Consider the following 14,586-nt stretch of genomic DNA (forward strand, 5'->3'; position numbering starts at 1 on the left):
TGGTTGTTTGGCTGTGTGTGTGTGTGTGTTTATGAACTTGTAGAATGTGCCACCACATGCCTGTGGAGGTCAGAAGACATTGAGCAGCAGTTATGTCTCTCTCTTTCCACCATGTAGGCAGGCCCTGGTAATCAACTGAGGTCTTCAGGCTTGTCCACCAGTACCTTGACCAGTTGAAGAACCTTGCCAGTCAGCTCTCAGATCCGCCCATCTTTCAATGTATCCCACTCCTCATTTTGTCTGGAGAGATGTCCCTCAGTGGTTTGTGTCTTGCAGACACACACTCCCAACTGCTTCAGGGGGCCAGTGCTAATGAGACCATTTCCTTTCCTTCTGTTTCCTTTCCTGTTTTACTCAGTCTACCCCATGTTTCTTTATGATGGCACAATAAAGCTTGTGGGGTAATTCAGAAAGGAGATGGTTCACTGCAGGTGGTCAGTAAATAAGTCAGCCATATGTCTCCTACACCTAAATAATTTTCCACTCCCCCTCTCTTAACAATAATAACAATAATAGATTGCTTTTATGTACAACTTGCTACGTGGCTGCCAATATTGACAAAAATAGTTGGAAAGGGGGACATCTGGGTGTGGGCAGTGTACACAATAAATAGGCACGCAAGGTACTGTGGGTTATAGAGACAGCTGCTCTTAACTGACACCATTTCCGGTTTGGCCAAGGAGACCCACAACCCCACATTTTAAAACACTAAATGCAAGCTTTTGGAGGATGAATAAGCTATTGTATATGGCTTGAACTACGTGTATAAGCAATGGGGTCGGATGAACTGGCCAGCTCTGAGTTGGAAAAAGCATACAAAGAGGCAAGGAGTGTGGAACATAATTTAATAAAAATAAATTAAAAAAAAAACTATGAATTCCCAAAGAAGAAGTGGAAAAGTTGTTAGGGTGTGGTGCAAGCCTTCTAATTAGTGGTTGCTCTGTGCTGCTGGCTTATCTCTCTTGCCAACACCTTCCAGGCATACACTGCCCAGCGAAGGCACCCTGCTTTCCAGCCTGATAGCTGGCTCCCCACATGGTCCTCTGCTAGTTGGCCAGAGGAGGGGAGTGTTCTGCTCAGGTGGCCACTTTTCTCCTCTTTGACCCTGATATGCTTCCAAAAAAAGGCAGCCCCCAAGAAGGGATAGATGCCAAAGTGAGAAAGAGCAGCCCTCGTCCTGCTGGTCCTGCTGTGTGCCAGTGGCTGTCTCTGTCCCAGTCAGTTCCCAGTGTGAAAACTGCAAATCAACTCCCAAGTTGCTGCCATCGGATCAGCACCTAGGGGAAAAAGCCAGAGTCTCTCCTAGCCATAAATATCCCTAGCTCCAAGACGCCTGACGTCAGAGCGGGGCGGGCGGCGGCGCGAGGCCGGCCGGGAGGGAGCAGCCTGCTTTCTCCGGAGTCCGGAGCAGCCAAGGACTGAGCTGAGCAAGCGAGCGCGGTGCCTGCGGGAAGCCGGGACAGCAGCAGCCTCACAGTGCCATGCGGGCCTCAGGGTAGGTGCAGCACTGGAGACTTAGTAGCGGGGCGACATCAGGACACTTTTCTGCCGCTTTACTTTTCCCTGTTGCGTTGGCGTCGGAAAGGCAGCCCCTCCAGCAGCTGCCTGTTTTGTTCTGGAAAATGTTTGCAGAGACTCGGATCCTGGAGTGGGCTGTGTGTGCGTGCAGAGGGGGTGGAGTGAGGAGTGTGTGCATCGGGCCACTCACTGTACACGGCTTCGGAAAACTTTGGAAAACTTTTTAGCGGCTTTGCAATTAGACTCCTGATGGCTTGAGCGAAACGACATAGATAGCACCCGCTCCCAGATGCTGACAACTTCTTCGGTGGCTACTTTGCCTGTTTCGGTGTGTGCGTTCTGTTAGGTGGACTGAAGTCTTTCCAAGCCGACAGCTCCCACTTGTAGGCAGGGCCTTAACAAGGAGGATGGGCAGCCTAGTGGAGTGGCTCTTGTTCTTCAGATAGCGGGACCTTGGGCAGCTGAGAAGCATCAGGGAGATCAGGGAGAGAGAATCCTCAGGCTGTGGCCCTTGGCACCTGTGGGACAGCCCAAACTCTTGCTATGTTGGGGTCTAACCTTCGATGCACTGGGATTCTGACTTAACGCAGAAAGGATTTAGTGTGGCCACAGGTAACAGGGTGGGAGAGAAGGAGGAGGAGGAGAAGGGAGGGCAGGAGGAATATGATGGAGGAGAAGGGAGGAGAGGAGGAGGAGATGATGGTGCTGCTGGCTGCTGTAGTCCTGTGTCCAGCTCTGTGTCAGGAGTGGGGGTGGATGTTTCTGCCCCATGTGCCCATAGTGGGCTAACTTCAGGTTCTCTGGGAGGGACACGGGCTGCAGCACCCAAAACAAAATGTATACTGGTAACATAAAGAGACTTGTTTGAGCTGTGGGCAGAGGGAGGGGGCGGTAGGGGAGAGCAAGAGAGATTTTTATCAAAATTGAACACAGATTGCTGCAGTCTGGGCTTGGTTTAACTCTCTCTCTGCCTTGGCTGCTTCTCTGCAGTCCTGGGGAGTGTGTGGCCAGTTCCTGGGATGGTGGGAGGGCAGCATCCCCCCCCCCAGGGGGGTTGTCTGGAAGTCCCCAGGGGCACAGAAGTCACTTTTCTGACTCTCAAGAGCTTTTCCAGTTTTGTATTGTCCTTCTCTGTGTGGCATCTGTTTCTCAGGAGAGAATGGAGTTGTGTTGGGTTGTTTTGGGGGGGGGGTGGCCACAGGGGTCCACCAACCAGAAAATACACAGTGTACAATCCTGTACATGTGTCCGTAGCAGGGATGGCAAACAAGTGACGGAAAGAGAGCCTGGATTGGCAGCCATGCTGTCTCTGAAGTCTCTAGTTTTACATCTTGCAGCAGAGCCAACTAACAATGTTTGGATGGGAGGGAGGAAGCCTGGACTCACCCTATGGTGGGGGGTGGGAGAGAGAGAGAGAGAGAGAGAGAGAGAGAGAGAGAGAGAGAGAGAGAGAGAGAGAGAGAGAGAGAGAGAGAGAGAGGGAATGAACAGACCACGGGAAGGAAGGAAATCTGGAAATAAAAACAGAACCACAGGAAGTTGAGATTTGGGGAGGATTTTAAAAATTATACAAATTGACCCCCTGGGAAGTACCGGAAACGACTGAGCAGGCAGCCATGCCATGAAGTGTGTGCGTGGTGGTGATGTGAGACAGGGGAGAAGAGTGTGTCAGCGGTGGCTGGGTCTCTGTGGATGCGCACGGGGCTCGTGCTTACGCAGACATGACTGTGGTGTCAATTCTTGCCTTGGGCATGGAAGCATTTCTCCGATTTCTCCATCCACATTGTGAACTTCATCCCACCTCCTTCTTTTTTTATTTCTTTTAAAGCAACAACAACAAAACAACACAAAAACCCACACAAGGGCGCTATTATTGTCTCAGTCTCCTCTGAGGAGTTGTGCCCGCTCTAACCTGACTTAGTCCGGTTTTCAAAACTTCTCCAGATGCTGAAAGACTCGGGGAATACTTGTGCCCCCATCAGGACAAAAGAAGAAGAGACAACCCTCTGGCTTAAACTGGGGAAGGTGGAGGCTGGGAGAACAGGGCTCACAGCACAGCAAGCAGAGTCTGGGTGCTTTGTGCCTGGAGAGCTGTGGGAGGCAGAGGGCTTCACTGGGGACTCACTTTCTCTCCATGGTCTTGTTTCCCATACCCTGACCTCCAGGTTCTTTTGATTCAGTACAGGGAACGGTCCCCATCATTGGTCAGTCTTGGGTTCAGAGAAATCTGATTATTAAGTAGGAGGGAAGAGAAAGGAGCAAAGTTTGGGGGTCTTCGCTTTTGATTTTCCTGTGGCCAAGTATTGAGCTCCTTCAACCCAAGCACTTAAAGTAGAAGGTAATATTAATGTGCTATTAATATTCAAGAGCAGAGGGAATCCACAAGAGGACTCTCACCCCAATGTGTGCGATGCCCCAGTGTGTGACTCCTCAGAGAGCTCACAGTAAGGGGGAGCTCTTAGCTTTCTTCAGTACCTAAGGTTTTTCCAAACCCATTTGTGGAATCTCCATCTTACCCTATAGATGACAGACACTTCACCGACCTCAGACTGGAGATGAATTTCCATACCACTGACACTAGGCTGCCCTCTCTGGCTTCTGCCCTCTCTGCAATCCAGTCCATTCATTGCTTAGCAGAGACACATCTAAGGCATCACTGAAGACCTCCAGGAGCAAACACACCTGGCAGAAAGAACATGGGGTGCCATTGGTTTGGTATCCATGACTATTTAGATGGAGACAGCCAGGGAGTGTGGAGGGTTCCAACACTCAGCTATGGCTCCCAGAGGCAGCCTGCACTGTGGAAAGAGTGCTAATTCTCAAGCAGCCTGCTTTCGGCATGAACAGAGACTTGTGTGCGAATGAGTATCCTGGGGCATCCAGTCTTCCGGACTTCCACTTCCTCGTCGGGAGAACAGATATAGGCACCATGATTAGTACAGAACTGGCATTTATGATACAAGACTAAGAACGGAACCTCGGATACTGTGGACTCTTAATAAAGGGGATATTGTATTTATTTTTCAATATTCAGTGTTTCACTCTTCAGGAGCTTGAATTATTTGGCAAGAGGCATCTCACTGGAAGGTGATCTTGTATTTCCCAGGGTGCCAGACCAATGGCTGGAGAGCCTGGTCCTCAGGTTATTCCTGCTTCCTGTAGGAAAGCTAGCTAGGGAGAGTGGCCCATGAGTGTGCCCAAGGCTGTATTCCAATGGCGGAGGCAATGTGGAGATCTCTCTTTGAGTGAGCTGTTTAGAGAGGAAGAAATGAGATGGGTGGGCTGTGTGTGTGGTATGTGTGGTTTGTGTGTGTATGTGTATGGTGTGTATGTGTGGGGGATGGTTCGTGGTTTGTGTGTGTATATGTGATGAGGTGCATGTGTATGCATCTGTGGTATGTGTGTATGTGTGTGTGGTTTGTGTGTGTATGATGTCTGTGTGGTCTGGTTTGTGGTGTGTGTGTGGGTGTGTGTGGTGTGTTTTTGTATGTGGTATTGTGTATATGGTGTCTGTGTATGTATGTGTATGCTGCATTGTGCGCATGTGCAGTGCTGTGTGTGTGTGTTTGTATGTATGTATGTATGTATGTATGTATGTATATGTAGTATGAGGTATATACGTGCATGCTTCTGTGTTTGTGGTGTTCTTGTGTGTGTGTGTGTGTTGTGGTTTATATGTATGTGTGTGTGGTGTGGTGCAGTGTGGTGTGTGTGTGTGTGTACTGTGTTGGGATCTTCTGAGTGCTGTGTGTATGTATGCATCTTTGCGTGTGTGTGTGTGTGTGAAAGGAAGGGGAGGATAACAAGGTAGAGCAGGTCAGCCAATCTTGTTTGACAAACTTCGAGGCCAAGGTTAGTTAGGCAGCCCCCACCCCCTCCGTGTGCAGAGCTACAGGATGGGAGCTTGAGCTCTAGAGGGTACGGGAGGGGGTGCCACATCATCCATGGGTGACAACTCTGAAGGCTGAAGGGGCAGCTGCAGGGCCTCTTGGTTCATCCCAGAGCTTCTAAGTCATCCTTCAAGTTGACATTTAAGGCTTTGAAGATCACATTTGTTTTTGTTTTGTTGGAGCTTTCTCTTTAACCATGGCCTGGGATGATCTTTAAGCTTTTTAAGAGGCTCAGTCAGTGGCCAACTTCTCTTGAGATGGGCCAGATTGGGGGGTCAGTGAATTCCTTCGTTTTGGCTGCGTCGGTTGCTTCCAAAGCTCTCCTCACATTTTTTGGGTTTGTGTGTTTTCATTTCTTGATGAGGCCCTCAGACTGCACAGCTGAGATGCCACAGAGGGAGGAGGCACCTTGCTTTGAGCGTGGGTATCATTTCGCTCATGCTTCCCCAGGCTTCTTAGACACTGGTCACTTAGAGGTGTTTTGAGTAACTTCCTAGGTTCTCTGAAAAGGAAGACAGTAAACACTGGCCAAGTGGATGAATGAGCGAATGAATGAGTGAGTGAGACAGGCAACTGAAACAGCTAGATCCTACCTCTGCACCCTATTTTACAAGCAGTGTCCTATCAGAGCATCCCTATGCCCATCTATCTGCTTATGATTCTTCCCATCGCATCTTCCATTCTGTCTGATGGTATTGGATGGATATTTTGACGTGAATTGTCTTAGTAGTGTCTTTGCCATCATAGTCATAGCTTTGGACCAGGGGCTGTTCTGTCAGGGGAGGGGTAGTTTTCACCATCATGTCCATTGTTGAAACAGGAAGACTGAGAATGGAAGACAAGAAATAATTTGCAGCATCTAATGAAAAACAAGTGCTGGGATCAGGAATGGTACTTTATTTTTCTGTAATTCTAGAATCCTTATTCTTGATGGTAATGATCTACCTTGCACTACTGCACCACACTTAACCTTGTTTGTGTCTAAGAGCCAGGTGTGTCTAGAGCAATGTGGCTCAGTTGGTAAAATATTCCCCCTTGCAAGTGTGGGGACCTGAGTTCAAGCCCACAGAGCCCACATTAAGAAACCAAACACACACAAAAACAAAACCTGAGACATGGTGCAGGTTTTGCAAACCATGCAAACTATCTTTGTTGTAGTTCTATAACTTGGGAGGCGGAGACAGGTGAATCCCTGAAACTTCTTGTCCAGCAAGCCCTGCAGAGTTAGCGATCTCCAGGTCAATGAGAGACTCTGTCTCAAAAACATAAAAAAAAAAACAACATAAAACAAAAACAAAAACAAAAAAACCCCAAAAAACAAAGCACATAGCTACAACAAGGTAGGCAAGCACCTGAGGCAGGATGCAAGAACTTGACCTCTGGCTTCCACATGAATATATATACACATGCGTACATGAAAGCACACACACACACACACACACACACACTTACACATTTGTTCACATACATACACAAATAAGGTAGTTATAAATGTTTTTAGCCTCATACAGCATGAAGATACCTATAGGTAATCATAAGAAAGAAAGAAAGAAAGAAAGAAAGAAAGAAAGAAAGAAAGAAAGAAAGAAAGAAAGAAAGAGAGAGAGAGAGAGAGAGAGAGGGAGAGAGAGAGAGAGAGAAAGAAAGAAAGAAAGAAAGAAAGAAAGAAAGAAAGAAAGAAAGAAAGAAAGAAAGAGACTGAGAGAGAGAGAGAGAGAGAGAGAGAGAGAGAAAGGAAGGAAGGAAGGAAGGAAGGAAGGAAGGAAGGAAGGAAGGAAGGAAGGAAGGAAGGGAGGGAGGTGAGTGGGGTCTGGTGCATCTGAATACTATTTAGGATCTGTGGTGTAAGCTTTGAAATCAAGTGTTTTGAAATTTGAGTTCTGTCACCACCAGACCTCAAGCTGTTCAGCCTTTCGTCATCTTCTTACACTGTTAATGAGAAAAATAAACATGCTTGCATCTCAGGGTTTTGCAGGAGACAAAGAGAAAGCTCCACAGGCTCTCGAAAAGCATTTGGTGCCCAACAAAATGCTCTGTCTCTCTTGTCTTCAGTTGTAAGTTCCGAAAGTCCTCGTGTTGGTCATTGGTCCATGAATCAAAGTGAATAAGCCATTTATTCAAAGCTTATCAACAATCCTCGAAGGCGAGGAATTGGGTCACAGATCTATGTTGCCCACAACAGCTAGAAGGTGATCCCTTCTATGTGACTGTCTACTGGAATAAATAGAAGGTTGGCAGCTACCTCACCCACAAACCTGGGCTGGGAAATAGCTTGCCATGCACCGTAGCCTAAGCCATGTGTTCTAGGCCAATGAGAGACCCTGTCTCAAAAACAAGGTGGACAGTCCCTGAGGAATGGTACCCCAGGTTGATAGCTAGCTTCCACCTGCAAACACATGTGCTTGCATACCTATATACACATGCATATACACATGCATGCATAAAAACACACACAAATGCATGTGTATAACACACCAAGAAGAGAAAAGGATAGGGTTTTTAAGAGTCTATAAAACGCAGGCATAATTTCCAACTCCCCCACTTGCATCTTGTAACTTACCTTGCCTGCCTATTGGATTGTTTGTCTCCCATAAGAGAAATGGATGTTTGTGTACATCAGTACCTCCCTTGAAGGTTAATAAATGTTGTCAGCACTTAGCTTGGAGCTTTGATTGCTGTCGTCACTAGCAATCAGCCAAGTAGAGAGAATGTTAAGGAGGTTAGAGTCAAAGTCTGATGCCATCTTCATCAGATAGAACAAAGGAGGTGCCAGAAAAGAAGTCCCAGGAAGCTGTCTGGCATGGTGGAGGCTGCCCGAGGTTCCCAAGATATGGGTAGCCTGGCAAGAGAGTAGATGGAGGTCAGGCCTAGATGGTGTAAGTACAGCAGGTCTATAAGACCAATAGGCATGTCCAGTCGGAAAGCCTATCAGTCCTTAAGTGTCAATGTAGGTTTTATAGCCCTGAATGTAGGCAGAGGCTTTCCCTGCCTCTACGCCCTTGTTTGCAGTTCTGCGTACCCGAGAACCCAAGAGACTTTTTCCAACTTTTGTCTTCCTGACCTGCTCATCCTTGAAAGATTTTTCCAACATCATGCTGTCTCTTAAAATTCCTGTGAAAGGCTCCAGATGACTAGCCTGTGTCCCTCCCTTGAGTTCAGTACACTACTCAGTAATAGCATTTAATATCTCACTTCAGTCACCTTCAGACCTTCTATAAATTCAGGGCTCTTAAGAGCCAAGATGCATTGCAGAATTCACCCCTCTTACCCCAACAGGGCAGTCATAGCCGAGTTAATAACCCTTGGACAATGACTGAGCCTCATCTGTGTGCTGATGCAAGTGGCAGAGCGAGCAGCCTCCACCATACGGAACATCTACCCAGCATGTGGGCAGCAACTACCCAGTATGTGGACAGTAACTACCCAGTACATTGGCAACAAGTACCCACGATGTGTGAAATGGAGATACTTGCACCATTAGTGGTCCCTACCATCTGAAATGCCTCTCTTAGTGGGTAGCTAGGGAGATTGAATGATGGATAAATGGAAGAGCAACTCTTGGAGTGCTCATCAGAAGATGTAAAACGAAGGATTTTGGCTTATTTGGCTTTTTATGGCTGTGTGCCAAGACCACTGACCATTGGTTTGGCATGGTTGGCTTCGAGTAGTGTTGACTGATGTAGCAACAGAGGGGATCAAACAACAGAGGTGCTCCCCCCAACCCCTACAGAAGGGGGAACACTGCTGTGTAAATTTTCTTTTAATTTTTAAAAGTTTTGATAAAATTTTATTTTTTATTTATTTTATGTGGATGGGTGCTTGGTGAGTCTGCATGTATGTGCACCATGTGTGTGCCTGGTGCCCATAAAGGCCAGAAGAACATGTGGGATCCCTTGGACCTAGTGTCACAGATGATTGTGAGCTACCAGCTCTGGGAATCAAACCAGAGTTCTTTACAGGAGCAGCCAGTGCTCTTACCTTCTGAGCCATCTCACCAGCCCTGCTTTATAGAGCTCAGTAGCAGATCTATTTGGTGGCAGGTAAGACTGTATACTAATGTTCAAATGAAGTTCCTTTGGAATACCTGTAGAAACATTCCTCTATTAAGTACTTCTTTTGATAACCCGAGTGGATCTTGTGGAACCACCTTTTAAAAGGCCAGGGACAGCAACGGTGTTCATGCTGGCCCCGCTGTACACATGCTGTTATGTGAGGAACTGAAAAATCAGTGGAACAGGGGAGATGGCTCAGTCGGTAAAGTGCTCGCTGTGCAAACATGGGGACACAAGTTCACCCCCCCCCAACACTCACGTAAAAATCTAGGTGCAGAGGCAGGAAGCAGGAAGCCCAGCATTGGGGACTCGGAGACAGACAGCCCCTGATGCTGGCTGGCCGATCAGTCTATCTGAAATGGTGAACTCCAGATTCAGGGGGTGTGGAGTGGAGAGTGATTTAGGACACCCAACATCAACCTGTGGTTTCAACACACACACACACACACACACACACACACACACACACACACACACACATATTCGCTAAATAATAATTCTCGCCTGGTGATGTCTGTGGTCCAGCCACAGATATCATCTGTGAGTTGGAGATAGCAGCATCTCCTTCTCACAGGGTTGTCAGGATAGTTGATGACGTGATGATGTATGCCATGACTTAGCACAGAGCCTAGAAAGCTCCACAAGCTCTAACAACAGATAGGAACTTGTCTTGAAAGGACTTGTGTTTCCCTCAATCCCACTGGTGGCTAGACACTATGAAAAAAGTATGTTTTCTGTTTTGAGCTCCTTCTTGGTGATAGCCAGCTGATGTTTCTCTGTAGGGTTGTGTAATAAAAAGGCAGGCTGAGCTAAGGCTTTGACAGGTAATGCCAAATTTCTTTGCCTCTCACCTCCAAGCTCATCTGAGGGGAATGGGTCTATGTAGTTAGGAGCATGACCAGATAGATGGCTGGGTCACTGTCCTGCCTGCATATGGGATGGGGCTAGATCAATCGGCCTTTGGGAACCTGTCTCTACCTTTTTAGGGCTTTTGTAAGAGGAAGAGGTGATCTGGGGATGGGGTTGTGCAAACTCCCCCCTGGCTGTGTAAATTTTCATGTCACACCTGTGCGGATCTCTTTGCCAGACCCAACTCCTTGTGGGTGCTTATTTTCTTGCCTTTTCTGTGCCCAGTATCCAGGCTGCTGGTCTGCACTTTGAGCATTCCACCCGCTGGGTTATGTACACTACTCCTCCAGCCTGTGTGCCAAAGCAAAGCTTATTTGAGGGAAGTAAGCTTGACGTGCCAGGCTCAGGGATGTGGACGTGGACTCACCGTCCACCCTCAGACTACTTTCCCCAGGGACACTCCCTTGTTTCCACTGAGGTACCACAGCCCCCAGCTTGATGTCCCTTCTTGACCAGGAAGGATGAGAAGAGAGTGCCACCAGGTGAGGGGGGATCTGAGGGGAGGTATGTCAATACTCCCCCAGCCAGAAATAGCTTTCAAGTTAATTGGAAATTAATTGAGTTTCTGTGGGCTTTGGCAGTAGACGAACTAATCTTTTTAACTCTCATTTTTTAAAAATTTTTTATTTTTCATTTTGAGACAGGGTCTCTTGTACCTCAGGCTGGCCTTTGAATTCTTGGTCCTCTTGACTCTCCCTCCCCAGTGCTGGGATTACAGGTGTGCATCACAAAACTGGCTTTCACCAGTGCTGGGGATTGAACCCTGGACTTCCTGGATGCTTGGCAAGTGCTCTACTAACTGAGCCACACATCCCTGGCATCTGTAGCTCCCCTTTCCAGGATATTTATCAACCTCTGTGAGACATTGCAACTGGACAGGGATAGAACTGGGAATTGCTCTGCCATTCGGAGACAAAACTGATGCTGCTTCACTACTTACTGGATGAAGGTAAAGATGTTGGCTTCCATAGCCACTTGCTGGCAGCAGGGGCTGGTAGAGCTGACAAGACTCCTTCACTATGAGAAAGGACGCAAGGCTGGTTTTCAGAGCATAAAACAGTATGCTCACTTGATGAGTTGTGTGGCCATGCACAAGTTACTTCAGCTTGGTCTCTAGCTCCTCCCCTGTAAAGTAGATTCCTATGTAAATAAAGCCTATGCATTTTTGCTCTTAAAAAAAAAAAAAAAAAGAAAAACCACACCTTGTATGTAGTGAGGAGCACTAGGAAGGCTTGGTATTGGTGCTGATGTAGGTCATGATGAAGAAGATGGTGGTGAAGGTAAAGAGGATGAACGAGCCCAGTCTCATTAGCTGTGTGCTCAGCAGTCTATATTGTTGTCTAGCACAGAGAACAGCAAATATTTATTAAATGAAGTACCCTATTAACTTTTACTAAGAGTCTCCTTCCTACTTAGTCAGCCCAACTCTCAGAGTTTGGGCTAGGGAGAAACTGTGGGGACCTGAGTTTGGATCCCCAGCACCCGCATAAAAGCTGGGTGTGGTGGAAAACACCTATAACTCTAGCTCTGGTGTGGTGTAGTCAGAGTCCGGGGGATCCCAGGGACTTGCTGACTAGATAGCAGAGAGGAATAGGGGAGCTCCAGATTCAGGGAGACACTGAATCAAAATTTAGGGTGGAGAACAATAAACAAAGACTCCTGGTGGTGCCCTCTGATCTCTATATGAACAGGTATGGGTGAACACACTGCTGGCATCTGGAATCACTGTACAAACCACTCAGACACAGAGCTCAGTCAAATAGGGATGGTCTACCAAACACCACACTCCAAGACTGATTAATCAAGGACACAATTCGGGCTTTTTAAGCCTAACATCTACAAACATCTGTACCAAGTTATTCCACCAATCAGGATTTAGGGATAGGGGATTTCCTTAGGAACATGTCTGTGTTGTACACGTCTCTTGCTGCCATTGGCTGGGGTATCCAACTGTAGCAGGAAACTTGCCTTATCTAATATTCATGTTCTAACCTGTCTCCCAGGGTGGGACTTGCCTAACATTAATGTCTTAACTTGCCAATCAGGGTGTCTCTTTCTGTCAAGTAGGATGTCTGTTCCCAGGGAGGGCTTAGGAACTTAAACTTTACTCACCTACTACTTAAAGTGAAAGTCTTATTCCAAATAGTTTCTGATATTGGTGCAGGTGTCTCTCTTGTTATGGGGTTCACCCCAGGGGCAGCTTCTACCATACAAGCCCATACACAGGTGCAGGAAGTACTGCTGGGTGGGTGGTTTGGGTTCAGACTTATTGTGGGTAGCTATACCATGCAGTTCTATTGACTTCTATCATGATTGGTTTCCAAGGGCACAGAACATAACAGAATATATAATCAATTGGGCCATGAGAAAGTTTCTTAGTAACAGCAGAAAGAGTATGAGAAAGTTTCTTATAGTAGCTGGCTAGCCAGCTAACAGCTACCTAGGCCTTAACATTCTATCTAGGCCTTAATGTTTTGCCGAGACCTTAACACGCACCAGCACACACACACACACACACATACACACACACACACACACACACACACACACACACACACACACACACACCAATAAAACGTTACATTGACTCTTTACCAAAGTTTTGTGTGATTTAGAAAATAGAGTTTACAAGTGTAGAGTTGAGTAGCATTTCAGGAGTTTGACAACCTGTGTAGTCAGTGCTCAGACCAAGCAGCAAGACGTTCTGGAGTGCCCTTCGCAAGAAGACATTGAGTATGTCATTTCTGGGTGCTGTCCCTTCCACCATCTTGACTTCTTGCACTGTGAAATAGTGTTTCTTGGTCACGAGCTTCTTAGAAACAGACACATATGGCAGGCACTCACAACTCTGGCTTCTTCTGCTTGCCAAAGCGTAGATGGTGTGTTCTCATTGGTGTGGGGTATCTCACGCAGTGTGGAGAAATCCCTCAGTTTATCCACTTCTCTCTTGTTGGGCACGTGGATGGCTTCCAAGTTTGAGGCTGCTGTGACTCGCTTTGCTGAATGTTCACACTGCTGTCCTGTGAACATGCAGAAGCAATTCTGTTGGTGTGTCCCTGGGAGTGGACTTGGCTGGCTCATTGGGACTGAGTAGTCTGCACTGGGAGATAGGGACTTGTTCTGCATTTTCCATATTTTACTCTTTTATTTAATTAGTATATTTGTCTATGGGTACAAACCAGGTACCCATAGACAGGTGCTTACAGCATCCAGAAGAGGGTGTCAGAGCCCCTCCAGCTGGGTTTGCAGTCAGTTGTAACCTGGTCCTCTGCCAGAGTAGCAAGTGCTCCTAGCCCGTGAACCATTCCTCGAGTCCCTCCATTGCCTTCAAGACTAAGAAACAGGCACAAGCTGGCAGTGTGGGTACTTGACACTCCTCCTGGATGAGAGCCTTCATGTTCCAAGAAGCCTGCAAGAGGTGGCCCTCTCCAGCAGGCATGGTGCTTGGTGTTCTTCATTTCTCTACTTAACTAGATCCTTGCAGCAAACATATGAGATGAATATACTCATACTGTCTTATGGATGAAGGACCTGAAGCTCAGATGAGGAGACTTGAGTATTCCCCCACCTACCCCCTCTCCTCTCCTCTCCTCTCCTCTCCTCTCCTCTCCTCTCCTCTCCTCTCCTCTCCTCTCCTCTCCTCTCCTCTCCTCTCCTCTCCTCTCCTCTCCTCTCCTCTCCTCTCCTCTCCTCTCTTCTCTTCTCTTCTCTCTCTCTCCCTCCTTGTCTCTGTCTTCCACCCCTCTCTCTCTCCCATTCTCCCTCCCTATTTTTTTGTGTGTGTGAGTATGTGCGCATGTGTGTGTGTCTGTGTATGCCACAATACACATGTGGATGTCAGAGAGCAACATTTAGGAGTCAGTTCCCTCCTCCCACTGTGTGCATCAGGGACTCCCACTCCCATTGCCAGGCTTAAGTGGCACTTACTTTGACCTCCTGAATAATTTTGCCAGGCCCTTCACTGGCTTTGCCTAAATCATATAGGCAGTCAGGGTAGAAATCTGAAATGATGGAGACTTTAAGACCCCTGGGGGGTGGCTTCTTTTATCTTAGGAGCTCCATGAGGTTTGTCTCCTTGGGATCTGTGTAGACTCTAAGAGGAGATACTGTGGAAAGAGGAGCCAAAATAAGACAAGTCCATCGCCTTGGGAAGCTAAATTGCTGTTGGAGAAAGTCATGAATTTCCTGGAAGGCAAAGGCAAGCATGTAATTTGCTG

General features: G+C 47.3%; 1 protein-coding gene across 4 annotated transcripts in view; it reads left to right on the forward strand.

Annotated features, from left to right (window-relative positions):
• The first annotated feature begins 1,378 nt into the window (after positions 1-1,378).
• Positions 1,379-14,586, forward strand: part of Daam2 (dishevelled associated activator of morphogenesis 2) — a 106,367-nt gene continuing 93,159 nt past the window's right edge. For all 4 annotated transcript variants that reach the window (XM_021186429.2, XM_029471083.2, XM_029471082.2 and 1 more), the window contains exon 1: positions 1,379-1,495. The gene's annotated coding sequence lies outside the window, so the exon portion shown is untranslated. The remainder of the gene's footprint in view (positions 1,496-14,586) is intronic.

The sequence above is a fragment of the Mus caroli genome, unplaced genomic scaffold, assembly GCF_978045245.1.
Source record: "Mus caroli unplaced genomic scaffold, Mus_caroli_1 scaffold_18, whole genome shotgun sequence".
Classification (NCBI taxonomy): Eukaryota; Metazoa; Chordata; class Mammalia; order Rodentia; family Muridae; genus Mus; species Mus caroli.